The sequence below is a fragment of the Phocoena phocoena genome, chromosome 3 (assembly GCF_963924675.1).
Source record: "Phocoena phocoena chromosome 3, mPhoPho1.1, whole genome shotgun sequence".
NCBI classification, from domain to species: domain Eukaryota; kingdom Metazoa; phylum Chordata; class Mammalia; order Artiodactyla; family Phocoenidae; genus Phocoena; species Phocoena phocoena.
This window is the reverse complement of record NC_089221.1, coordinates 59,391,340-59,416,001: the sequence shown is the minus strand read 5'-3', so window position 1 is coordinate 59,416,001 and position 24,662 is coordinate 59,391,340. Positions and strand designations below refer to the sequence as shown.

At 41.8% G+C, this 24,662-nt stretch overlaps 1 non-coding gene and 1 pseudogene across 1 annotated transcript; both read right to left on the bottom strand.

The window, feature by feature from the left end:
* Nucleotides 1-19,155: 19,155 nt before the first annotated feature.
* On the bottom strand, nt 19,156-19,441 carry LOC136121161 (HIG1 domain family member 1A, mitochondrial pseudogene; annotated as a pseudogene).
* Nucleotides 19,442-23,530: 4,089 nt separating this feature from the next.
* LOC136121816 (U6 spliceosomal RNA) lies at nt 23,531-23,637 on the bottom strand. Its single transcript, XR_010655818.1, has one exon. It is a non-coding gene; the product is annotated as a U6 spliceosomal RNA (small nuclear RNA).
* Nucleotides 23,638-24,662: the final 1,025 nt, after the last annotated feature.

Below are 24,662 nucleotides of genomic sequence, written 5' to 3'. Positions count from 1 at the left end.
GATGTTTATGTTTTTTTTTTAAATGTCCTATGTATTATATTGGAGTGTTCCAAGTAAAATAACATGATCTTTGGGATAAATGAAATGAAAGAAATTTCATTTGATTAAAATGAAAGAAGATTGGCAAAGTGTTGATAGTTGTTGGTTAATGAGCACCTAAAGTAAATTATACTATCGTTTTGCATATTTGCAACTTTCCATAATAAAAAGGCTGTGTGTGTGTGTTTTAGTTAACTCTGCTTGGTTTTTTTTTTTAGATTTTTAAAAATTGAGATAGTCGATTTATAATATTATATTGGTTTCAGGTGTACCACATAGTGACTCAAAATTTCTATAAATTATACTACATTTTTAGTTATTATCAAATATTGGCTATATTCACTGTGCTTTATAATATATCCTTGTAGCTTATTTATTTTGTATATAGTAGTTTGTACCTCTTAGTCCCCTACCCCATCTTGCCCCTTCCCCTGTCCCCCTCCCCACTGGTAACCACTAATTTGTTCTCTATATCTATGAGTCTGTTTATTTTTGTTATATTGACTAGTTTGTTTTATTTTTTAGATTCCACATATAAGTGATGACATACAGTATTTGTCTTTTTCTGACTTATTACATGAAGCATGATACCCTCCAGGTTCATCCATGTTGTGACAAATGACAAAATTTCATTCTTTTTTATGGCTGAGTAGTATTCCATTATATATATATATATATATATATATATGTATGTGTGTGTGTGTGTGTGTGTGTGTGTGTGTGTGTGTGTATATCTCACAACTTCTTTGTCCATTCTTCTGCTGATGGACACTTAGGTTGTTTCCACATCTTGGCTCTTGTAAATAATGCTGCTATGAACATTGGGGTACATGTATCTTTTTGATTTAGTGTTTTCATTTTCTTTGGATATATACCAGTTATGGGATTGCTGGATCATATGGTAGTTCTATTTTTAATATTTTGAGGAAACTCCATACTGTTTTCCACAGTGGCTGCACCAATTTACATTCCCCCAACAGTATACAAGGGTTCCCATTTTTCCACATCCTCACCAATATTTGTTATTTGTGTTCTTTTTGATGATAGCCATTATGACAGGTGTGAGGTGATATCTCATTGTGGTTGTGATTTGTATTTCTGACAGTTAACAATGTTAAACATCTTTTCATATGCCTGTTGGCCATCTGTATGTCTTCATTGGAAAATCATCCATCTGGGTCTTCTGCCCATTTCTCAATCAGGTTGTTTGTGTTTTTTGATATTGAGTTGTATGAGATGTTTATATATTTTGGATATTAACCCCTTATCAGCCTGATCACTTGCACATATTTTCTCCCATTTAGTAGATTGTCTTTTCATTTTGTTGATGGTTTCCCTTGCTGTGAAAAAGCTTTTCAGTTTAACTAGGTCCCATTTATTTATTTTTTCTTTTGTTTCCTTTGCCTTAGGAGACAGATCCAAAAGAATATTGCTACGATTTATGTCAAAGAGTATTCTGCCTATGTATTCTACGAGTTTTATGGTTTCCAGTCTCACATTTAGGTCTTTAATCCATTTTGAGTTGATTTTTGGTGTGGTGTGAGAAAATGTTCTAATTTCATTCTTTTGCATGTAGCTGTCCAGTTTTCCCAGCACCACTTATTAAAGAGACTATCTTTTCTGCATTGTATGTTCTTGCCTCCTTTGTAGATTAATTGAACAGAAGTGCATGTGCTAATTTCTGGGTTCTCTACTCTGTTCCATTAACCTGTATGTCTGTTTTTGTGCCAGTGCCATACCATTTTGATAACTGTAGCTTTGTGGGGGGCCTGGGCCTAGTGCTGGCTTACTGGTGGGTGAAGCCAGGTCCTGGGGCTCTTGCCAGCCCACTGGCAGGCAGAGCCAGGTCCTAGGGTCTGGCTTCAGGGCCCATGGGTCCTAGACCTAGTGTTGGGCCACTGGTGGATGTGGCTGCTTCCTGACACAGCTGGCTGTGGGGTCTGGGGTGTCCCAAAGTTTGTGTTGGCCTGCTAGGGCCCAGCTGGTCTCAGAGCTGGTGCTGGCCTGCTGGTGGGTGGACTGGGTCCATAGGCTGTGGGGCTGAGGTTTTCCTGGGGCTGGTGTCCACCCACTGGTGGGTGAGGCTGGTCCCAAGGCTAGACCAGACTTGCTGGTGAGCAGGACTGGGGATTCCTGGACTGGTGCCTTCCCACTGTTGAGTGGATCTGGGTCCCAGGGACTCTGGCTGTGTCCCAGTCCTGGAACCAGCAGACTGGTGGGTGGAGCTGGGTCCTGAGGCTGGTAAGGTAGAGGGAGGATTACAGAATGGCGCTTTGCCAGCACCATTGTGCATGTGGTAGAATGAGTTCCCCATAACGGCTGCCGCCAGTGACTGTGTCCCCAGGGTGAGCTCCAGTGGCCTCCTGCCTCTTTGGAAGGCTCTTCAGGATCAGCAAGTGGGTCTGACCCAGGCTCCTTTCAAATGACTGCTTCTGTGCTGGGTCCCAAAGCATCTGAGATTTTGTGTGCGCCACTTACAAGTAGAGTCTCTGTTTCCCACAGCCCTCTGGCACTCCCAATAGTAAGTCCCACTGGCCTTCAAAGCCAAATGTTCTGGGAGCTCATCTTCCTGGCACAGGAGTCCTAGGCTGGGGAGCCTGATGTGGGATTCAGACTCCTCGCTCCTTAGGGAGAACCGCTGCAATTGTAATTATTCCTTTGTTTGTGGGTCACCCACCTGGGCTTATGGGTCTTGACTATCCTGCAACTCCACCCTTCCTACCTGTCTTGTTGTGGCTTCTTCTTTCTATCTTTAGTTGTAGAAGATCTTTTCTGGTAGGTTCTGGTCTTTTTCATTGGTAGGTGTTCTGTAATTTTGGTGTGCCCGTGAAAGGAGGTGAGCTCAGGATCTTTCAACATCACCATCTTAGCCAATCTCCCTAGAACTCCACTTGCTTTTCCACTCTAAAATTAACATAAGCATTTTAAGGAAAACAAAAAAATATATACAAAAGAGTTAACTACATTCCCACCACTCTTAACATGGTCAATATTCATTATATTTCCTTGCATTTTTTTTCTTTGAACACACTAGATTTTTATATAGTTAATAATCATTTTATATTTCAATTTTAATTCTTATTTTTCACATAATATATCATAGCATCTATCATGTTATTACTTGGGCTTTATAACCAGTGACATGCTCTTGAGAGCTGACCATGAGCGCTTCTTCCTAATTCTGTGTTCTTAAAATCATTCATGATGGAAATATTTAAACCATGGAAGTCAGCAAACAATACAAATCAGAGCTTTTTTTTCTCCAAGGGAGCCAGTAAAGATTTACCAGCCTATCACAGTTGATAACCATTATTTTTAATGGTCACCGAATAGCTCTTTGAGTAAATACATGATAGTAAACAGTTATATGATACTTATTACATACCAGGTACTGAGCACCTTATTCATTTAGCCATTTAATCCTAGCAGCAGAACCTATCAGGTAGGTGCTATTATCATCCACATTTTGCAGATGAAGAAACTCTGGCAGAAAGTAGTAGTAAATTGCCCACCGTCCCACTGGTAATAAGAGGGAGCAAGCCTGAGAGCTGGGATTTGAACTCTTACTGCAGCATCTTAGGCTTTATCATACCCAGCTGCTTTGTACCTCTGCTCCAGCCAACAGCTGGGCAGCCACCCTCTGAAGCCAGCACCTCTGCACCATGAATCATTCAGTGAGTGGACAGAACTGCAAGGTAGCATCTCTCACCTTCTTCCCGCAGCCTGAGTGCATGTCTGGGGAGCCCTGCCCCCACCAGCAGTTTCAATTCCCTCTGGGAACACCGCGCTCCAGCAGAGCAGACGCACCAGCCCGCGCTGCCAGCTGCCCAGCGGGCACCACCTTCCTTGGGTTACTTTCAGAACCGAGCTGGGTTTGGGGGGGATGCTAGCACACCCCAAGTTTCAAGGGCAATTACGACCTCAGAGGCCAGGTGAGCTTCTGTGTTTTTTCGGGGACAGGGACTCCAAGGGTGACTTCTTTCTCTTGCCCCAAAGGTTGGCAGTGTTTTAAGCTCCTGCCAGGCAGTCAGGAACACTGGGCAGATTCTATTTCTGGTGTAGCTGCTGAGTTGCCAAGTGATACTGGGGCAAGTCATTTGACCTCAGCAATGATCCTTTTACAGAATAGAGGCGTCATAAGACCCAAGTGCTTTCACAGCACTCAGAAGCTGTTGCAGGCACGGCGCTGTGTGTGTAATTCAGCTGCCTGCAAGCTCTCTCAGGGCCCAGCATTCACCTCCATGGGGGCTGAGAGCCTCAGGGCTCCCATTCCATGCTCTCATATTAGAGTGATAAGTGAGAGATACTGTAATGGGTGGTCACTGAAGTTTGCCAGCCCAACTTTGGAGAAGGGGCTCACATGAAGAATCGGGGCAGAAGAAATATAGTCTCAGAAGGTATGGCAAGGGGGGACTTCCCTGGTGGCGCAGTGTTAAGAATCCACCTGCCAGTGCAGGGAACGTGGGTTCAAGCCCCGGTCCGGGAAGAACCCACATGCCGTGGAGCAACTAAGCCCGTGAGCCACAACTACTGAGCCTGTGCTCTAGAGCCCACGTGCCACAACTACTGAAGCCCGCGTGCCTAGAGCCCGTGCTCCGCAGCAAGAGAGGCCACCGCAATGAGAAGCCTGCACACCACAATGAAGAGGAGCCCCCACTTGCCGCAACTAGAGAAAGCCTGCGTACAGCAACGAAGACCCAACGCAGCCAAAAATAAATTTTAAAAAAATTTTAAAAAATAGTTTAAAATAAAGAAGGTAAGGGGGTTTGATTATCATCTGACTAACATCATCACTGAAACAAATAATGTTTGTGTCCCCTACATGCAAAGCCTTGCAATACCATAGGGATTCAATCAATATTTATTGAATAATGTCATTGTCACTCTAAGAACAAGGGAGGAGGTCTTGTAAGCATCTAGGTTCTGTCCAGTTTAGGATTTTCCCTGATCTTTCAAATTCTCCAACCCATTAAGTACCAAATAGGGATCCAGCCAGGATTAGAACATAATCAACATCAAAGCTCTTTTTTCTGACAGTGCTTTCAAGAAAGGAGTTCAGAACCTGTACACAGATGGGAGAGAGAAGGAGGAAGGGAAAGAAAGACAACGTGTAGAGGATTTGAAGGAATCATTTATGTCTAGGATTCCCTTGCCTCTCCATACTCAGGTTCTCTTGAGTGCCTTTGATCCAAAAAGAAAAAAGAAAGAAAGAACTGGATGCTTCTACAATTCCAGATTACTCTGCAGAATTGGAGGTACAGGGGAGGACTGGGACACAGACAAGAGTTGAGGAGAAACAGAGCATTTGGGGAGTAAGAGGCAGTTGTCATAGCCTCCTCTGTGGCAACCGTCAACCAATAGAAAGAAGATGTGGGTGGAAAAATAGCCATGTGAATAAAGTCCATGTTGCTTTACTTGGTCTGCAGATGTTTGAAATCACGTATGATGTCTCCAGCTGGATGCATTTTTCTATTCTCTTGTAACCCCTAAAGACTGATAACAATCACGGGCACTTGCTGAGGCTTGTTTTCCCTCACTGTGATCTCATGTGAAGAGGAAAATTTACAAAGACAGCGATTCTGTATTGGCCATTTCTTTTTCAAAAAATGACAAAATACAGACCAAACTTGAGCTCCCCTACAGTGCAGTGATGAATTTCATAATTGTGTGTGTGAACTCTGCCGTCTTTTACTTCTCACATGAGCCCTGACACCCGGTCCTCTCAATATGGTCACCAAATGATGCTCTCAAAGAGTGTGATGGCTGACACGTGGCTAGCTTTCACTGGAGGACTCTGCTCAGTGTCCTGGGTCATCAGGAGTAATTGCCAGGGCCGACATTTGACTACAGCTAATGGCCTGAGGTGTCCAGGAGTCCATGACGTATGCTCACTCTGCCCTCTGCCCTCTAGCAAGCCTGTTTTTGTGTTTGATGGCCATATTTCTACAACTCATGGGCATTTTAACAGCACAGTGGGTTATGGTCCAAACCGCTGGCAGTCTTCTCCCTCCACAGCATTGTAGTTCTTGCTGTGATTTAATTTAATTGAGAACCACTGTCTCCAAGCTTGGCCCAGGACGGTGGCCCATCCAATCCCTTAAGCCTGAGGGGGTTTTTAGTCAGGGCTGCAAGGCATAGGCACACCAGACAGAAGAAGCGTAATCTTCCAACTGCTACTGGAGCAGGGACTGAAGCGTCAGAAGCAGTCTGAAGGAGTGCAGTTCTTTTATGAGGGGGACAGTGATGAACCTCTAAAGCGTTAATGGTTTATCCAGCAGGTCAACAGGTCAATCTGTCTCCATGAGCTTGGCAGGATAGGCTTGGCATCAGAGCATAAGGTTCTCATTGGGTGCAGTGATTTTCTCCTTTCTTATACCCTTTTGGGCTGGACAGTATTATCACCTGGAGATGGAATCCTTTCTCCACTCGCTCTTTGTTCTACTCTCTGAGGACTCAGTTGGTAAGATTTCAGTCTACTGCTGTGGCATTCATATATTGTTTTACCTCAACTCAGGGTAGAAAGTGCATTATTTGTAGTAACTCAGTGCACGCACATGCCACACGCACAGAGACACACTTGAAGCAAAAGCTTCAAAACTGCATAGGGATGCTTCCAATTTTATTCGATTTTTTCCCTGCTGCTTCATTTTAATACTGGTCAAGACTACTCTATTAATTTTGTAACACAAATGGATCGCCGCTCACATCTTGAAAAGCACTTATCACATGCACACTTGGACTATCTATCTACTTCCACTCATTCTCCGGGACGTTCTCATTGTCTTCTAGGTTTTACTATTTCTTGTGCAAATTTTCACATTTGTCAATTATTTGATAATAATTTAGCTTGTGAATATTTATACACCTTTAAAAATTCCTCAACAAAGCCTCAAAACATCTCAATACTTTACTTCATCTCTGCTACTTCATTTCTTTTCTCTGCCCCAAAGCCGTTACTATATAGGAAACAGTCTGAAAGACAGACACCAAAATGTTAACAGATTTTCTCTGGATGGTGAGATTATAAGTAGTTTTTCAAATATCTAATAACTATATATTCTTTGTATAAAAGTAGTGCAAGTTTTTACAGTGATCATTGCTATATCTAATTAAAAGGTTAGCTACTAGAGCTTTTGAAAATGTTGGTAAATTCTTCTTATGATCTTATTAAGTTTTTACTTTCTTATGTTATTCAGAAAGATTGCAAATAAAGCCCAATTAACAGCCTTTGAAAGATATCAGTGTTTCCTAGTGTTTGTTTCTTTTGCCATAATTTTCTTCTATTCTCGTATTTGTTTTTCAATTCTCTTAAAATATTTATGTATCTTTTATCAGTTTGCTAGTGTCAGTCTTCAAAAATCAGTTCTCCAGCTGGCTGACAAATCATAGGAAACTATTGCTCCTAAGTCTTATGTTAGGTAACAGATCATTCTGTCTTCCCTGAGGACTCATAATTCAGCAGCATTGTCAAACCTCAAAAGTAATAAATTGTATTTGTGTTTAATCTTTGTCAGATCCAGACTAGTTTGCTGATGATTTGTTGGACATTAGCAGTAATATTTTTTCATTGGGTACAATCTATGGACTTTGTGTTCCACTTAGCTGTAACTTATTTCAGTTTGTAGATAACAGTTGGCCGTTATATATGTATTTCTTTATGATTTGAGGAAGTTACACTCACTCAGGGCCTCTGTTAAGATAAAGGCATGAACTACAATCTCTGGAGTATTATTGGATCAAGTTAAGTTGCCAGCCTGCAAATATACCCACTTTATGTCATCTCTGACCCAGCCTAGGAGACCTCCTAGGGGAGCAAGGAAAGAGAGGAATAGGTAGTACAGGGTGGTCACCTTTCAGAGCTGGTGCTTCACATCTTCCTTCTTTCACTCCCTTTTCCTATTGAGTACATTCTTGCTACCTTTCAACCCTTTGAAGCTCCCTATACTCAAGTCCTGGTTGCAAAGGCAGTTCATTGAGCCTGCAGGGAGGCAACCAATCAAAATCATCCTATGTTCCATCTTTGCCAACCTCAGAATTTACCAATTGAAATATTAAACAAAATAATAAACTGGATTTGGGTTTTTAAACCACGTTTAGTGATGGAAGCAGAATGTAAATGAAGGTCTCCCTAAGTAGAATTTTTAAATTGAATGATCCCCTTTCGTATTAGAACCTCTCCCCTTTGGCACCATTCCTTTCTGTGGCTAAGCGCTTAGCAACGTCATGCCGTTTCCTAGGCCTCTTTTTATGTATTTTTCTCTCCTCTAGCTCTCAAGCTTTCAGAGCTACTTCCCTCTTTCATGTATGTTTATCTGTCCATTTCTATTCTCTCAGTATTCAGCTTATCTGAAGAAGATCTTGGGGTCTGAGTTGACCACACTTATGAGCTGTTAGTGTAATATGGCAGGGATAAAAAGTCCCATAGGAGTATACCATGCTTGGTCTTATATGGCTATCCTCCCACGTACAAATTATTAAGGCTGCATGGTCCTCCTCACGATGTGGTCATTGTGGAAACACCAATTAAGGAAAGATGCAGCCTTTGATCAATGAATGGGAGCCTTTCCCCTAGTGTGAATGGAGGAGACAGCCCAGAGCACAGAGGGTACAAGAATCCAGAAGTGACCTGACACCTGGCACCATAGCCACACAGAATTTATTGGGACTAAGCACCTTCTGGACCCCAGAAGTCTTGGCCAGTTGAAGCCCTCCTGGAGGAATCATTGGTTTAACCAGCTAGAACTGGTTTGCTCTTTCAGATCTCCATAGAGAATGGGAAGAGCAGGCAGAAATCAGCTGAATTTGTTTTGTGGTGAAAGTTTCCACTGGGGAATGACTGCTTTGGGTTCCCACCAGCTTCAGCAGGAAGGTTAATTAAATCATTATCCTGCTGACTGGCATTGAAACAGTGGATGCCTTGAATCAGCAAGGCAGTTTCAAAAGTGTTCAGCTGAAAACAGAGTTAAGACCCTCCTTGTCCTGCTCTCTAATGGTGACCCAGCTCGGGGCCATTAACCTCCCACACGGACAGACTGGGTCAGCGTCCATGGAACTTACATTAGCTTCACAGTTTCCTTCGGAGCCTGATTAGGAGTCGTTGGCTCTTTTATGTCAGTTCCTATAGCACTGAAAGAGCTCTGTTAATACCTGAATCAGGAAACCCAGTGGCATTTTCCAGTGGTGATAAGGCATACCTTGTTTTCCATGGAGCACAAGCAATAAATGGACGTGTGACATCTGTTGGCTACATTGTTGCTAATTTGTATCTATTATACCTCCGAGTAAGTAAGAGGATACGCAGGGGCCTCTGGTGGTAGTCTCCACCAATATGGTCTCGATCTATAAAGATTTCTTGTCTTATCACCACGAAAAAGGACTGTGTAAACTCATTTTTCCAAAAGGCTGTTATGAAAAAAAGCAATAATGAAAGGGTACACCAGACATACTATTCCATGGTGTCTCTTGTTTTGTGAGAAAAATTTAAATGGCAGGGTCACTAGTTGGCATGGAGTTTCTGACCGGGATGTTTAGTGGCCCATTGCATAAATGATTAAGCAGAGAAAGGTGGAGTGTATTGCATTGTCTTAGCTTCCTGTTGCTACTGTAACAAATTACCACAAACTTAGTGCCTTAAAGCAACATAAATTTATTATTGAAACCAAATCCCCTGCCTGAGTTTATGATTTACTTCTCTATCCAAAACTTTATTCTCTTTCTTGTCCCATCCTCTGTTCCCCTCAGGATGGAGGAGTAAAAAAAGAAAATGGGTGATTGAAACTGAGCAGGACCTTTTGGGACCTTCTTGGGTACAAAAGCCCCTCCGTGTCCCCTGTTTCTTGTTTGTAGCAAAAAAGGGCTTTAGTCTCCTATACCTTTTCTGAGTTCCAAAGAGCAGACTCAAGCAGTTAATAATTTTATTTATTTATTTATTTTTGGCTGCGTTGGGTCTTCATTGCTACGTGCGAGCTTTCTCTAGTCACTGCCAGCGGTGGCTACTCTGTTGCAGTGCGCGGGCTTCTCATTGCAGTGGCTGTTCTTGTTGTGGAGCACGGGCTCTAGGTTAGTTCAGCAATAAAACAAGAGTCCAAGTTCCTTCTCAAGGGATATACATAACAACCTGATGCATATCTTTGAGTTATTCTGCAGAGACTAAGATCCTCACCCAGATGGAGGATGGTGAGATCCATGCTGACCACAAGCACTAGACCCCAGACTGGTTGGAACCAGAAGGTGGATAAGTAAGATTCCCAAAACATCACCCTGTGACCACACCACCAACCAATCAGAAGAAAGTCCACGAGCTGCAACCTTCATCCCAAATGTTGCCTTGAAAAACCCTTCCCTGAAAGCCATTAGGAAGTTTGGGTCTTTTGAGTATGAGCTGCCTGTTCTTGCTTGTACTTTCCTTCACCACAAACTGCTGTCAGTAAATTGTCTTTGCTGTGTGGTGGGTGAGCAGACGTAAGTTCAGCTCTGTAACATTATCTTACAGTTCTGGAGGTCAGAAGTCTGAAATGGGTCTTATGGAGTTAAAATCAAGGTGTTGGCAGGGTTTTGTTGCTTCTGGGGACTCGAGGGAAGTACCTGTTTCCTTGCTTTTTCTAGCTTCTAGAGGCTGCTTGCGTTCTTCGGCTCATGGTCTCCAGCTAGCAGTTCTTATGTTGTCGTATCTCCTTCTCTGACTCTTCTGCCTTCTTTTCCTTAAAAGGACCGTTGTGATTACATTAGACCCACGAAATAATGCTTGATAATCTCCCACATTGCAAGATTCTTAATTTAAACATATCTGCAAGTTCTCTTTGCCATGTAAAGTAACATATTTGCAGGTTCCAGGGAAAAGGATGTGGACATCTTTGGGGAAGCATTATTCTGCCTACCACACCTATTAAGGGAATTGCTGCTTTTCTCTCTCAGTATTAGAGCTGTTTCAAATTCCTTTGCCATGAGAGGACAAAATAGCAACGTAGATATGGTCCCTCAGAGACACAAACCCATTTTCCATTATCAAATGCAGTTTCAGGAAATGGCCATGTTAAAGGACCGTAAAGATAACGGCACTCCCTGGTTGAACAGCTGGGCTCTGAGCACAACTCTGAGATAGGTACAATAACAGTTTCATGGTTGGGAAGCTGGGGGAGGGAGGGCGTGTTGGGAGTGCAGGGTGGGAAGGCGGTGTTTGAAAGGTAAAATAGCCTCTGAGTAGAATGCTCAGCCTTACTGCCTCCCGAGTTTCTAGGTTATTTGGAAAACCCCCCTAGGGAGAAGTCAGCCAGCCTTGAAAAATCACATCCTCTTTCATAACTGCCCTCTCGACCCTGAAAAGCTGAGATGGAACAGGGGCTCAGAGAAATGTGGGAAAACTGAAGGAGCCTGGGCTTGGAAGTCAGACAGAATGGGGTTCCAGCCTCCACTCTGTGCAACTTGGAGCATATTACTTAATCTTTCTGTAAAATGAAAATATCTGCCTCAGGGTTGATGTAAAGACTAGACACAATATATGTGAAGCTTACAGTATACTGGTTGGCTTGTGGCTGGTGCTCAAAATAGAGCCATTATTGCTATTATTATTATTATTATTATCATTAGAAAAGGAAATGAAAATTGGAGTCAAGTCTTCCAGGAAAATTTCTCACGTTGTTACAACCACCAGACATTTGACCCAACCAGGGGAGAGAATTTGAGGGCAAGAATGATGTACAAAAATGACTCTCTCTTTCCCACTCCCTGTGCCCAGATGCCCGTCTAGAAGAAGTCTTGCGAGAACCTTCATAGGCTCTAAGGGAAAAAAACCGAACACAGTAACACTCTCAGTCTTTTTTTTTTTTTTTTAATATTTATTTATTTATTCATTTTGGCTGTGCTGGGTCTTAGTTGCAGCATTCAGGATCTTTAGTTGTGGCACGGGAGCTCTTAGTTGTGACATGCGGACTTCTTAGTTGTAGCATGCATGTGGGATCTAGTTCCCCGACCAGGGATCAAACCTGGGCCCCCTGCATTGGGAGAGCTGAGTCCTAACCACTGGAGCACCACAGAAGTCTCAACACCCTCAGTCTTGAAGATGCTAAAATTAAGCCAACAGGGAAGCAATTAAGTTCTTCAGATTCCTGGCTGAGTCACTCTAATTGTATTCTCTTCCCACAAATTTTGAGGTTTTGAAGAGGCTCCATCTTCCCCTCCAGTGTTCAGAACTGGTTGATACGAGTCATACAAAGAGAACTCAAAATATCACTGGCAATGCTGATGCGAGATCATGACTTTAGATCTACAACCATGTGGGTTTACCATCAATTCACCCCAATGAGATGAACTTACTTACCCAGACCCTGGCATAGCTGGACAAGTCAGGGACATCCCAAAGTGCTGGCCCTTGACTCTGGTCTGGCCAAAAACAGATTAGAATGCCTGCAGTCTGGAGACATGCTTGCTCGAAAATAAAATAACCCCAGAGAAGCTGATGGACCATGCTTAGTTCCTTCCCCCAAATTCACCAATCAGAAGTCCCACCTCCTCCCATGGGCAAGAATAGGTGAGAGGTAATGAAATAGGCCAGAAGAATTACTCTAGCAGGAATTCCTTTCTCTGCATCAAAACCTGAGGCCTGGATCACTTGCTCAGGGGGAAGCCAGCTGCGAGTCATAAGACTCTCAAGCAGCCCTGTGGTTGAGGAACTGAGGTCTCCCACCAACAACCAGCACTGACTTGCCAGGCTTATGTGTGAGTCACTTTGGAAGTGAATCCTAGCCCTAGTCAAGCCTTCAAATGCTGGAACCTGTTGTGAATGATAGATTTTTGTCAGTTAGGCCGACCAGACCCCCATTTGATGAGCAGCCAGTCAGTGAAACAGATACCTAAACAATTGAAAACGGAGGAAGAAGATACAGTTGATGTGTTGGGCAGCAAGAATGAGGTGTCTACTAAAAAGAATACCTGCTACTTGACCCCAGAACTCGGTTCTACAAACAAGGATACATTCTCAGTTAGAAAGCTATAATTTGGTCCCATCTCTTCCTAGCAACGAGAGTGTCATTTTCTCTAATCTTTTATTTTCCCTTTTCCCATTTTTTTATGTGTCTGTGTACAAGCATATTGCATTTGTTTTTGTTTTCTTTTTAAGTAAATGGCCAACAATGTGTTTTGACCAGCATCAAATGGACATGGAAAAGCTGTTTTTGTTCAATCTTTTCACCATAATGGCATACTAGTTCAACTTTTATCTTTAAATTCTGTACGTTTTTAATAAAGGAAGTGAGGGATTTAGGATAAGCTCTGACTCCTGTAGGACCACGGTGCCTTAAATCCCAAGGATGAAAACTCAAGGAGTAGAAATAATAAAAAAATCATGCTGGTTTCTTGTGATGTGAGTTTGTGCGTGTCAGTTTCTTGGGCAATGAACCCATCATCTTCAACCGATAGGCAAGAGAGTCACATCATGTTGAATGTCTAGACCTGGAAACAAACAAAAAACAAGCAAACAACAACAAACTCACCATCAAGAAGACATCAGAACTCTGGAGGTCTCCTAACAGTATAAGCGAAGGGATGCTATGTGAAACAGAGACATGGTCAAAGGGAAAAAGGATGTACAGAAAAGAAAGACAACAAACAACAATAGAAGAAGATGGGTGAGGAAATAGCTCCCACTTGACTCTATGCCACATGCCAGACAAATGCTCCTGGCATCACTTTTGGAAAGCCACCTGGTTCTGAGAACCAGCGACCATTGTTGTTCAGCAGGAATGTGATTGGTGAGCTCGTGTGGGAGGAGGGTGTACTAAACCTTTGATAACTACAGACGGAGTTCATACATCACCAGAAATGGCATCAAGCCAGAAAAGGAAAAATGTGGTTTGACTAGAAAACATCCACCATTTAAGCCATTGGCTTAAAATGCGCTTTCTCATCTTCCACGCTTTCATTCCAAGGAAAGAAGACAATTGCTATGGAACCAATAATAAAAATCAACCTTGGATGTTGTAAGTCTACTTATTTGAAACCCAGAAAAGTTTTGTTTCCTTCAATAGAAGCACGCTCTAGCAGCGCCTACACTCTATTTCATCTAATTCCTCACGAATTTGTATGTACAGTAAAGCAACTCGGTTAGTATGGTCCAGGAAGATGCCGTTATATTCTGATTATGAAGACTTCAAGCCTCACAGTCAGGCACAACAGGCAGAGCGCTCACTTCCAAGAGTCAGAGTTTCCCACATGCAAGTCTGTGTCGGTGAGTGGGAATGCAGTGTCTGCCTTCCTCATAAAGTCGTGTCAGTATGAACCGGAGGATTTCCTCTGTTTTCTCAGCATAAGCTCAGAACTGGTGCGTATACATGACTTGATGGCTTCCTCCCTTCGCAAAAGAGAAAAACAAACCCCCTGCTGCTTCTCCTAGTTTGGGGCTGCCCAGGACAGTTCTGATCACAGGTGAGGCTTCACAAAAACAAGATGCAACCACTCGCAGCTCTGTTTGAGCCCAGCAGGGCTTCCAGAACACCAGAAACCCTCTGTTCATTATGTGAGAGCTTTCCAGTACCTCACTGGGTTGCTTCTTTGTTACCAGAGGAAGGAAGGCTGTTGGAGAGGGAAGGATGCCTTCTAGGACAGGAATCTCCTTTCCTCCTAGCCCCACCTGGGTGGTGTACATCCACCCCCTTCAGGACAGCTAACTCTTAGGTCCTCTTGACCTCCTGACCCCATCGGCCAGAGCCCTCAAGTAGAGCAGATTTCTGGCCTGCGGGGGACCCTGCCTTTCCGCTGGGTCCCATGCCACCTCCTCAGATGGAGTAAGAGAAAGGGAACAATTTCTTCCCTCTTCCCCCTTTGTCTCTCTCTCTCTCTCTTTCTCCTCCTTATCTTCCCCTCTACACACACACACACACACAAACACACACACACACACTGTGATCTTATGATATCATAAGAAATATATATTTGGTCTTCATTCCAGTTCCTGGCACAAAGCTTCTAAAACCCTTCTAAATTCCCAAGTGGCAGGGCTGAATGGAACGTCTTTCGTTATTCATAATAAGCCCATACCTGAGTTTATGCTAATGAGGTGACTCTTGGAGAATGGGGGCTGGTTGCCAGAGGAACCAACCACAGAGATTGAAATGTTGGAAGTTTTAGCCCTACCCCCTGACCTCCAGGGAGGGGAGAGGGGCTGAGGATTGAGCTAATCACCAATGGCTAATGATTTAATCAAACATGCCCGCATGGTAGAACCTTCATAAAAACCCTAAATGACTGGATTTGGAGAGCAGCTGGTGGATGGTAACTAGACTAACGGTGAACGTTTTGAAATGTATAGAAGTATTTGTTGACTGGATAAATAAACGCACAACGTAAGGGCTTTGAGTTGAGTTTTATTCCGTGTCTTACTGAGGACTAGAGCCCAGGAGACAGCCTCTCAGATAGCTCCAAAGAACTGCTCCAAAGAGGTAGGGGAGGGGCCAGGATATAGATGAATGTTTTGCTGAGAAATACATGTAATGGAGCATACATCTTGCTAAAAGATTACAGCCAATCACAAAAAACATATCACAAGTTAATAATTTTAGTGCTTCTCTATGGATGGGAAGATGCAACAATCTTGGGTCATTGAAATTCTTCCTTAGATATGTATCTTAACTATCTAGGGGCTCATATAGCCACAACACAGAAAGCTTCACCGTGAATTCCTTTCGGGTTGTACTGTAGGTCTGTAATGGCAACAGCTAATGACTTGATCTCTGTAGAACTGGAATGGCAGGCAACATTTTTTGTTTATGTATTGAATCACTGTGTTGTGTAACAGGAAGTAACATAGCGTTGTAGGTAAATTATACTTCAAAAACAAACACACACCCCACCAGAGGCAGGGGTAGGGGGATGGGGAATTCAATGAAGGCGGTCAAAAGGTACAAACTTCCAGTTATAGGATAAATGAGTACTAGGGCTGTAATGTACAACATGATAAATATAATTAACACTGCTCTATGTTATATATCAAAATTGTTAAAAGAGTAAATCCTAAGAATTCTCATCACAGAGAAGAAAATTTTTTTCTGTGTCTCTAATTTTGTATCTATATGAGATGAGGGATGTTCCCTAAACTACTGTGGTCATCATTTCATGATGTGTGTAGGTCCAGTCATGATGCTGTACACCTTAAACTTACACAGTGTTGTGTGTCAATTATATATCAATAAAACTAGAGGGGAAAAAAGAGAGTGTCTGGTGGGTAAGGAGGAATATTCTCCAAGCATTCAGATATCCTGCATTTCACAGAGTAATATTTATATACTCATATAGTTGAGTTTGGGGTTTTTTTAGCATTTCCTTTTCCCTGCATTACTTGGTGTTTCTTTGTGTTTGTTTGCTTAATGGTTTTTCTTTTTAAGTTGAGAATTATGTTTTATTCGGCAGAAAGTTTTAGGACTTCAAGCCTGGGAGGCAGCATCTCAAGTAACTCTGAGAGAACTGCTCCAAGGAGGCACAGGAGGAGCTAGGAGATACAGGAATTTTGCAACAAAGGAAAAGTAGTCTGAACGTCAAAAGATTATTGTTCATTAAAGAAAACTAGATGTCTCAAGTTAAGGAATTTAGTGCTTTTCTGAGCTCACTGAAATCACTCCTTTCATATGGTGTTCCTTTTTAGATTATATATTTCTTCAGCTGAAAGTTAAGTTCATTTATTAAATACCAACTTAAAACTCAATATCTCAGGGCTTCCCTGGTAGCAAAGTGGTTGAGTGTCCGCCTGCCGATGCAGGGGACGCGGGTTCGTGCCCCGGTCCGGGAAGATCCCACATGCCACGGAGCGGATAGGCCTGTGAGCCATGGCTGCTGAGCCTGCGCGTCCGGAGCCTGTGCTCCACAATGGGAGAGGCCACAACAGTGAGAGGCCCTTGTACAGCAAAAAAAAACAAAAAACCAAAACTCAATATCTCGAATTAGGATAGTCAAAAACAAAATAACTTTTCTTTACTTCCCTTTCCCCAAGCCATACATTACATCTACAAGAAGAAAATTCTAAATTCTGCAAGGGTAGGGATCTTTGACTATTTTGTTTAGTGATATAGTCTGGGCACCTCCGAGAGTGTTTGGCACACTGCTGGAACTCAACACTCAGGTATTCTGTCAGCAAATGAATGCATTCAAGAGCTGTCAGTCATTTACTTTGCCTTACTCCAGTTGTTGTTAATTTAACCTGGGGTTGTATGCCCACGGTATTTTCTTTTCACCATCTAAGTCCTTTTCAAGAATTGCTCTGTGTGTGTGTACGTGTGTGTTCACTTTCTTTAATATCACTACATTACCATGTTATCACCATGGAATGTAAATTCAGGTTAGACAAGCGAATTTCACAAGTACAATAAAGCATTCTGTAGCGTACCAAAGTTTGTATAAAGTCTGACCAATCCAGCTTGCTCATAAACCATTTCCATTATAGGTAATTTACTTAGTTTAACATTTATGATTCTTATAGAGATAATAAACACACTGCAGACATTTAAAAAGTGTTTTGGGGGGCTTCCCTGGTGGCGCAGTTGTTGAGAATCCACCGGCAAGTGCAGGGGACGCAGGTTCGATCCCTGGTCTGGGAAGATCCCACATGCCAGAGCAACTGAGCCCGTGCGCCACAACTACTGAGCCTGCGCTCTAGAGCCCATGAGCCACAACTACTGAGCCCATGTGCCACAGCTACTGAAGGCTGCACACCTAGAGCCTGTGCTCTGCATGCAACAAGAGAAGCCACCGCAATGAGAAGCCCACGCACCACAACGAAGACCCAACGCAGCCAAAAATGAAAAAATAAAATAAATTTTAAAAAATAAATAAAAATTGTTTTTCATTTACCTTTGCATTAGCACTTAAAATACACATTTCTACTTCAAAATGACATTGACAAATTATTCTAGTATAACAGCAGCAAAATATAATTCTGCAATTTCAAAAGAGCTAAAAGGGGATCTACAATTGAGTTATTCTCACGTTTACAACTATGATTCTGAAATAAATATTACTTCTAGGGGCTTACCTGGTGGCACAGTGTTTGAGAATCTTCCTGCCAATGCAGGGGACACGGGTTTGAGCGCTGGTCTGGGAAGATCCCACATGCCGCGGAGCAACTAGGCCCGTGAGCCACAACTACTGAGCCTGCACGTCTGGAGCCTGTGCTCCGCAACAAGAGAGGCCGCCATAGTGAGATGCCCACGCACCGTGATGAAGAGTGGCCCCCGCTTGCCACGACTAGAGAAAGCCCTCGCACAGAAATGAAGACGCAACACAGCAAAAATAAATTAATTAATTAATAAACTCCTACCACCAACATCTTAAAAAAAAAAAAATTACTTCTAAGCAGCTCCGTTATCAGCTTTTTAGGTTTGGTTTAAAACACACACACATACTTGCCAGGAGGTTTATAATGTTGTATTCCATGTGCTGTTCTGAAAGGGTTCCTCAAGAGCTAACCAGCCCTTAAAACAGTACTCATTCCACAAGGCGGTCAGAAAGAGTTAAATTAACTGGGGTAAATAGGATTCCTACATTACATCAAAAGTATATGATATTCTGCAGCAACTGGGAGCATTTCAGGATTGGCATGTTGTCCTCTTTAGAACTAATTTCATCAGAAGAGTTTAAGCAGGTGGACATTGTACCACTATCAAGTGCATTTAAAAGTGACATGTTTTGGGGCTTCCCTGGTGGCGCAGTGGTTGAGAGTCCGCCTGCCGATGCAGGGGACACGGGTTCATGCCCCGGTCCGGGAGGATCCCACATGCCGCGGAGCGGCTGGGCCCGTGAGCCGTGGCCGCTGAGCCTGCGCGTCCAGAGCCTGTGCTCCACAATGGGAGAGGCCACAACAGTGAGAGGCCCGCGTACCGCAAAAAAAAAAAAAAAAAAAAAGTGACCTGTTTCTTTTGTGCTAATTTGACTCCCCTGAATGACATAGCTAGTGAACTAGTCATCAGTAACTTGGTCACCAGGCAAATCGAGCCTGCAAGAAAGGAAGCCAGTATTCAAATTACCATGTTATTGTCTGATCCAAACAATTTATTTTCAACATAAACATGTAACCTCAATATGAGATGTCTAACTAAAGCAAGCACCATTAACAAGACCAAGACAGCATCTCCTCTTCTAAGGTTTAGGTTTTACCCAGAATTCTTGATACATGGAATAGCCCATACCAAGAATAATTGTTCCCACAACAAAGCCTTGGGCTGCCATGTGCATGTGGATCAGGTGAACAGACGTTTTAGTATTTACCCTGCTCTTCAATTTAAATATATAATCCACACACAATGATTGCTGCAAAACGTGCCATTCCAAGGGGGACAAATGGTGCCTCTCTAGGTTTTCTAATAAGTTTAGATCCCTGATCTTCATCATATGAACAAGAAGAAACATCTGTATCACTTGACATAGTGATTGAAGACTTTTTAGACAACTACAGGACATCTCAGGCTCCAACCGGCTTCTGGCCCACCTCCCGTACCTGCCATCCATCAGGCTTCTCCTGGTCCCGCCCGCCAAGAATTGGCTTTAACGTTTGCATTCATTTGGAGCTCACTTTTGAAAAATTTTAAATTTGAAAACAAATTATAGCACAGCTATTTATACTCAATTTTGTGAGGTGAATTGTTTTTGATGTTCCACTTCTGTTTTCTTACTCTGACTTTTCCAGTCTTGAGTTCTTGATTTTGAGTATTACTCTGGCAGTTGGAATTTGTATTTGAGTAATGTTTTCAGTAAGGATTCATGAATATGTGGACTGAAATAAAAATACACAACGTAAGAGCTATGAGTTTCAGTTTTATTGGGGGCTTACTAAGGACTATAGCCTGGGAGAGAGCCTCTCAGCTCTGAGGAACTACTCTGAAGAGGTAGGTCAGTATACATGTGATTTGGGCAAAGGGGTACATGCACTCAAGCACACATCTTGGTAGAATGTTGCTACTAGTCACAAGGAACAGACATCTCAGTTAATGATTTTAGTGCTTTTCTAAGTATGGAAGATGCAAGAATCCAGGTTCATAAAAAATTTCTCCTGAAATATTTCTAACTAAGGGCTTATTTTGCCTGTTTCCCCAGAGCACAGAGTACCTCATCTTGATCTACACCCTGAATTCCTTTCAGGGTGTATTGTAGGTCAGCAACTGTAGTGGCTAGTGACTTGATTCTTGTAGAACTGGACGGTGGCAACATTCTTTATTTCACAATTAGTAGATTTAAAAATCTCTGACATATTTAAGATTTCCTGGTTTTCAAATTATTTTGCTTCCATAATCTCAAAAAGAATTTTGTAAAACAGTGTCCCTGTCACACATTTTAAAATTGACATATGAAAGTTTATATCCTAAGTTTAAATAGCTACAAAAGATGTATTTTCCAACATGGTATATACTGAGTTTTTAAAATAAAACTATCCCTTTACAGTTTTTAAAGTAGCCAATGGAATCTGAATATCATAGCAAAATGATATCCACCATTATCCATTATAAGCACTGAGAAACCTTATTCACACAAATGTGTTTAAAATGGTGAAGAGATTTTTTTTAGAGCTATATCACTCAACTCTGTGAACTCCTGAGTTTTATGCCAAAATGTATACAGTAAGCTATCATTGAAAGTTGTTGTAAATTATATCCATCTATTTTGTTGAAAGTAAAAAATGAGAAACCACTGGACTGACAAAAGGATTTTTTTTTCTTTTTTGGCGGTACGCGGGCCTCTCACTGTTGTGCCCTCTCCCGCTGCAGAGCGCAGGCTCCAGACGCGCAGGCTCAGCAGCCATGGCTCATGGGCCCAGCCGCTCCGTGGCATGTGGGATCCTCCCGGACCAGGACACGAATCCGTGTCCCCTGCATCGGCAGGCGGACTCTCAACCACTGCGCCACCAGGGAAGCCTGACAAAATGATTTTTAAATCTGGTCTTGGACTCATTTATTTTTTTCAGAACTGACACAAGGGATTTCCCTGGGGGACCAGTGGTTAAGAGTCTGCCTTCCAATGCAGGGGACTCAGGTTCTATACCTGCTCAGGGAACTAAGATCCCACATACCGTGGGGCAACTAAGCCCACGCACACAACTAGAGAGCCCGCATTCCACAATTACTGAGCCTGCGTGCTCTGGAGCCCACCTGCCACAACTAGAGAGAAGCCCACGTGCCTCAACGAAAGATCCTGCATGCTGCAACGAGGATCCCTCACGCTGCAACTAAGACCCTATACAGCCAAATAAATTAAAAAAAAAAACGGACACAAATATTTCAAACTGCCATTTTGTTTTCTAGCCCAATAACACCCATGTCTCCCAGGTGAAGAACCATAGAACAATTCTCTGTCTTTTATGAAGTAGGAGAAGTGAGATTTTGAAAAAGGAGGAGGAGGGAAAGGAGACCCTGACCCTCTCATGGGCACATTCTCAGGCAGATGCATTGTAGCAAAGGGTTAATGGAAACGTTTCCATCAAACTACCTGTGCCCAAGTAGCACTTGGAAGTCTTCTCACACTACGTCTAGAAGCTGGTGAACCCTAAGAGCATTTCTCAAATATATTAGTGGTACATTTGATGAAATATATTGGTGGTATATTTAAAGAATATCTTAATTTTTATAGTCTCATACTTATTCCTATGGTTATCTTCTAGTCATAGTCAGCAATCCTGGTTTTTGTTTCCTATCAAATGTTTCCTTTTTAAATAGCAATTTTTCTTTTTAAAATAATGTATATAAAGATAAATCAATTAAAATTTAAATAGTGGTTCAGATGGTACATACATATGATATTTTGATGTAATAAATATTAATATATATTTTGGTCTTTGGCTCCTGGCCAGAGCTCCTAAAGCCTTTGTAATTTCCTATGTGATAAACGTGCTAGGAGCATCTTTTGTTCTAATATTTGGTCTTTGACTCTGGTCCCTGATACAGAGCTCCTAAATCCCTTGCAATTTCCTGGGTGATAGGAGTGTCCTTTGTTCTAATAAGGCAACTCTTGCTGGGTTCCTGGCTAGCTTCAGGATGGGAACTGGGCACCAGTGAGACCAAGCCATGTTAGCTGTGTCTAACAAAGGCTCAGGAATAATCCACCTACAAAAAAACCAAAGGATTTAAAAATCAAAGGACTTTTTAAACTGCATCTAATTTTGGAAGTAAAGAAGGACAAACGATGTCAGGCACACGGGAACCTTAAACCTAAGCATAAACCTAGGAAAATGAAGAAAGGAAAATATTTGCATTTTCTCCTCAACATTGAAAGAGGAAAGAAATACAGAAAGAGGAAAATACAGGAGTAAATAAGGTAAAACTGTGAGAAGTCCACACAGTGCAGGGCTTAGTGTCTTTCTCATGAGGGCATTGATCTGGAAATCGTTTCTCACATTGATTCAGACATGTATTGATGAATATAAAACAAAAATCTGTGAATGAGGTAATAATACAATCTGAGTAATTCAATAAGTTATTCAGACTTATTATTCAATTCCAATTCCAGAAATCCATGGATGTTAAAGTTAATTAATGTATATAAAAGCTTTTTTGAAAAAAATATAGACTACTATAAAAAGATTACATTTTATTTTATTTTTATTTATTTATTTGGTACGCGGGCCTCTCACTGTTGTGGCCTCTCCCGTTGCGGAGCACAGGCTCCAGACGCGCAGGCTTAGCGGCCATGGCTCACGGGCCCAGGTGCTCCGCAGCATGTGGGATCTTCCCGGACCGGGGCACGAACCCATGTCCCCTGCATCGGCAGGCGGACTCTCAACCACTGCACCACCAGGGGAGTCCAAAAGATTACTTTTTAAATTGAAAAATGATTATTTTTTTATATAAAGATTTAAAAAAATTGGAATGTTTCCTGGTTTGTATCTGAGACATAGTAATATTATTTCATTCTTATGATGTATATGAGGAGAGTTAATCAAAATGAAGATTTTTTACTAATACGAGCTCTTGTTTTCATATTTGCAGCAAAAGTGTGTTGTAAATAATCGCTCATTGCTGTCATGTTATTATTACTACGTGTTTTGATGCATTTAAATGAAAACAATGAGAGCTGAAATATAGAAGAATGTAGGCCAGGGTAGGAGGAGATAAATGGGTAGTCAGTGAAAGGGCATAAGGAAGAGCATTAGGGGACAGAGTTGATGGAGGTTTTCCAGTTCTAAGAGGTCTCAGTCCCAGTGCCCAGCGCTGTGGAAAGGTGAGTGAACAAGCCAGCCTGTGGGAACAGCAGCAGCTGGAAAGCACCTGATCTGTCCAAGGAGAGGACAGAATATTCAACCTCAGCTCATTTTCTGGGCTCAGTGTTTCTAGGTCCTTAGAGGTTTTTTTCCCCAAGAGAAGATGGAAATCTGGATTTTTATGTGAACTCAACTATTTTTCATATCATGACCCAAACTAAATATAATCTGTAACAGACTCAGGCATCCAGTTGTTTTTTTTAATTAATTAATTTATTTATTTATTTAGTTGTTTGTTTCATCTTTATTGGAGTATAATTGCTTTACAAAAATATGGAATGCTTCACGAATTTGCGTGTCATCCTTGCACAGGGGCCATGCTAATCTTCTCAGTATCGTTCCAATTTTAGTATATGTGCTGCTGAAGAGAGCACAGGCATCCAGTTTTGGAGGGGGTGTTTAAAAACAACAGTGACTTATCTTAAGAAATCAGGCTTTTGCCGTAAATAACAGGAATCAGCAAACTACAGCCCGGAGGAATCTCAGGACACAGCCACACCCACTTGTTTGCATCTTGTCGTTGCTGCTTTTAGGCTACAATGGAGCTTCGAATATTTACTATCTTGCCCTTTACAGAAAAGGTTTGCCAGCCGTGGTAATATTTTGACCTTTAGCAGATCTGAATCTGTTGTGTTGAATTATGTTCTAAGAAGATTCTACTAGATTTTAATGTCAAATTATTTTAAGTAAAAAAAAATTTTTTTCCCCAGAATATTTTAGACCATTTAAAATAATTATTGTAATTATTGTACATTAGAAATTTAACTCAATAGAATCTGATAGGAAATGGCTGTTAGGACACATTTAGTAAAGTTTCTTTTCTGTATTTATTGACCTCTGTAGATCATAGATAAGTGTGTTAAGAAATAGACTAAGCAGATAAACAACAAGGTCCTATTGTTTAGCAGAGGGAACTCTATTCAATGTCCTGTAATAAACCATAATGAAAAAAGAATATGAAAACATATATATATAAGAAATAGACTAAGCAAACTGTAATAAATAAGGTCAGAAATGCCTTTTCTATGGTTATGCACAAAAAGTAAACCTGAAGATATTACAAATCATCTCATGTAGCTAAACCCTGAAAAAGAGAAATTACTTTCAGCTTGCACCATCTAGAGATGAAAAATGTGATTGCACACAAACCTTACCAGAGTAGAAAGGCAGTATACCCTGCCTTCGTCATTTGAGGTCTGTCTTATGTCTGTTAGGGAGAGGTGGGGGGAGATTGGTGCTCACTGGCAACAACAATGGCTAGTACATATCAAAAGGAACTTCTGAATAGAAGGATTTTTCTAACAGTGGGCTTCATGGTGCTTAGATTTTCATGCTTCTGTTATTATTAGTCACTTACTTTCATATGTGACATTCAGTCAAAATAGACTTGTTAGTTTTT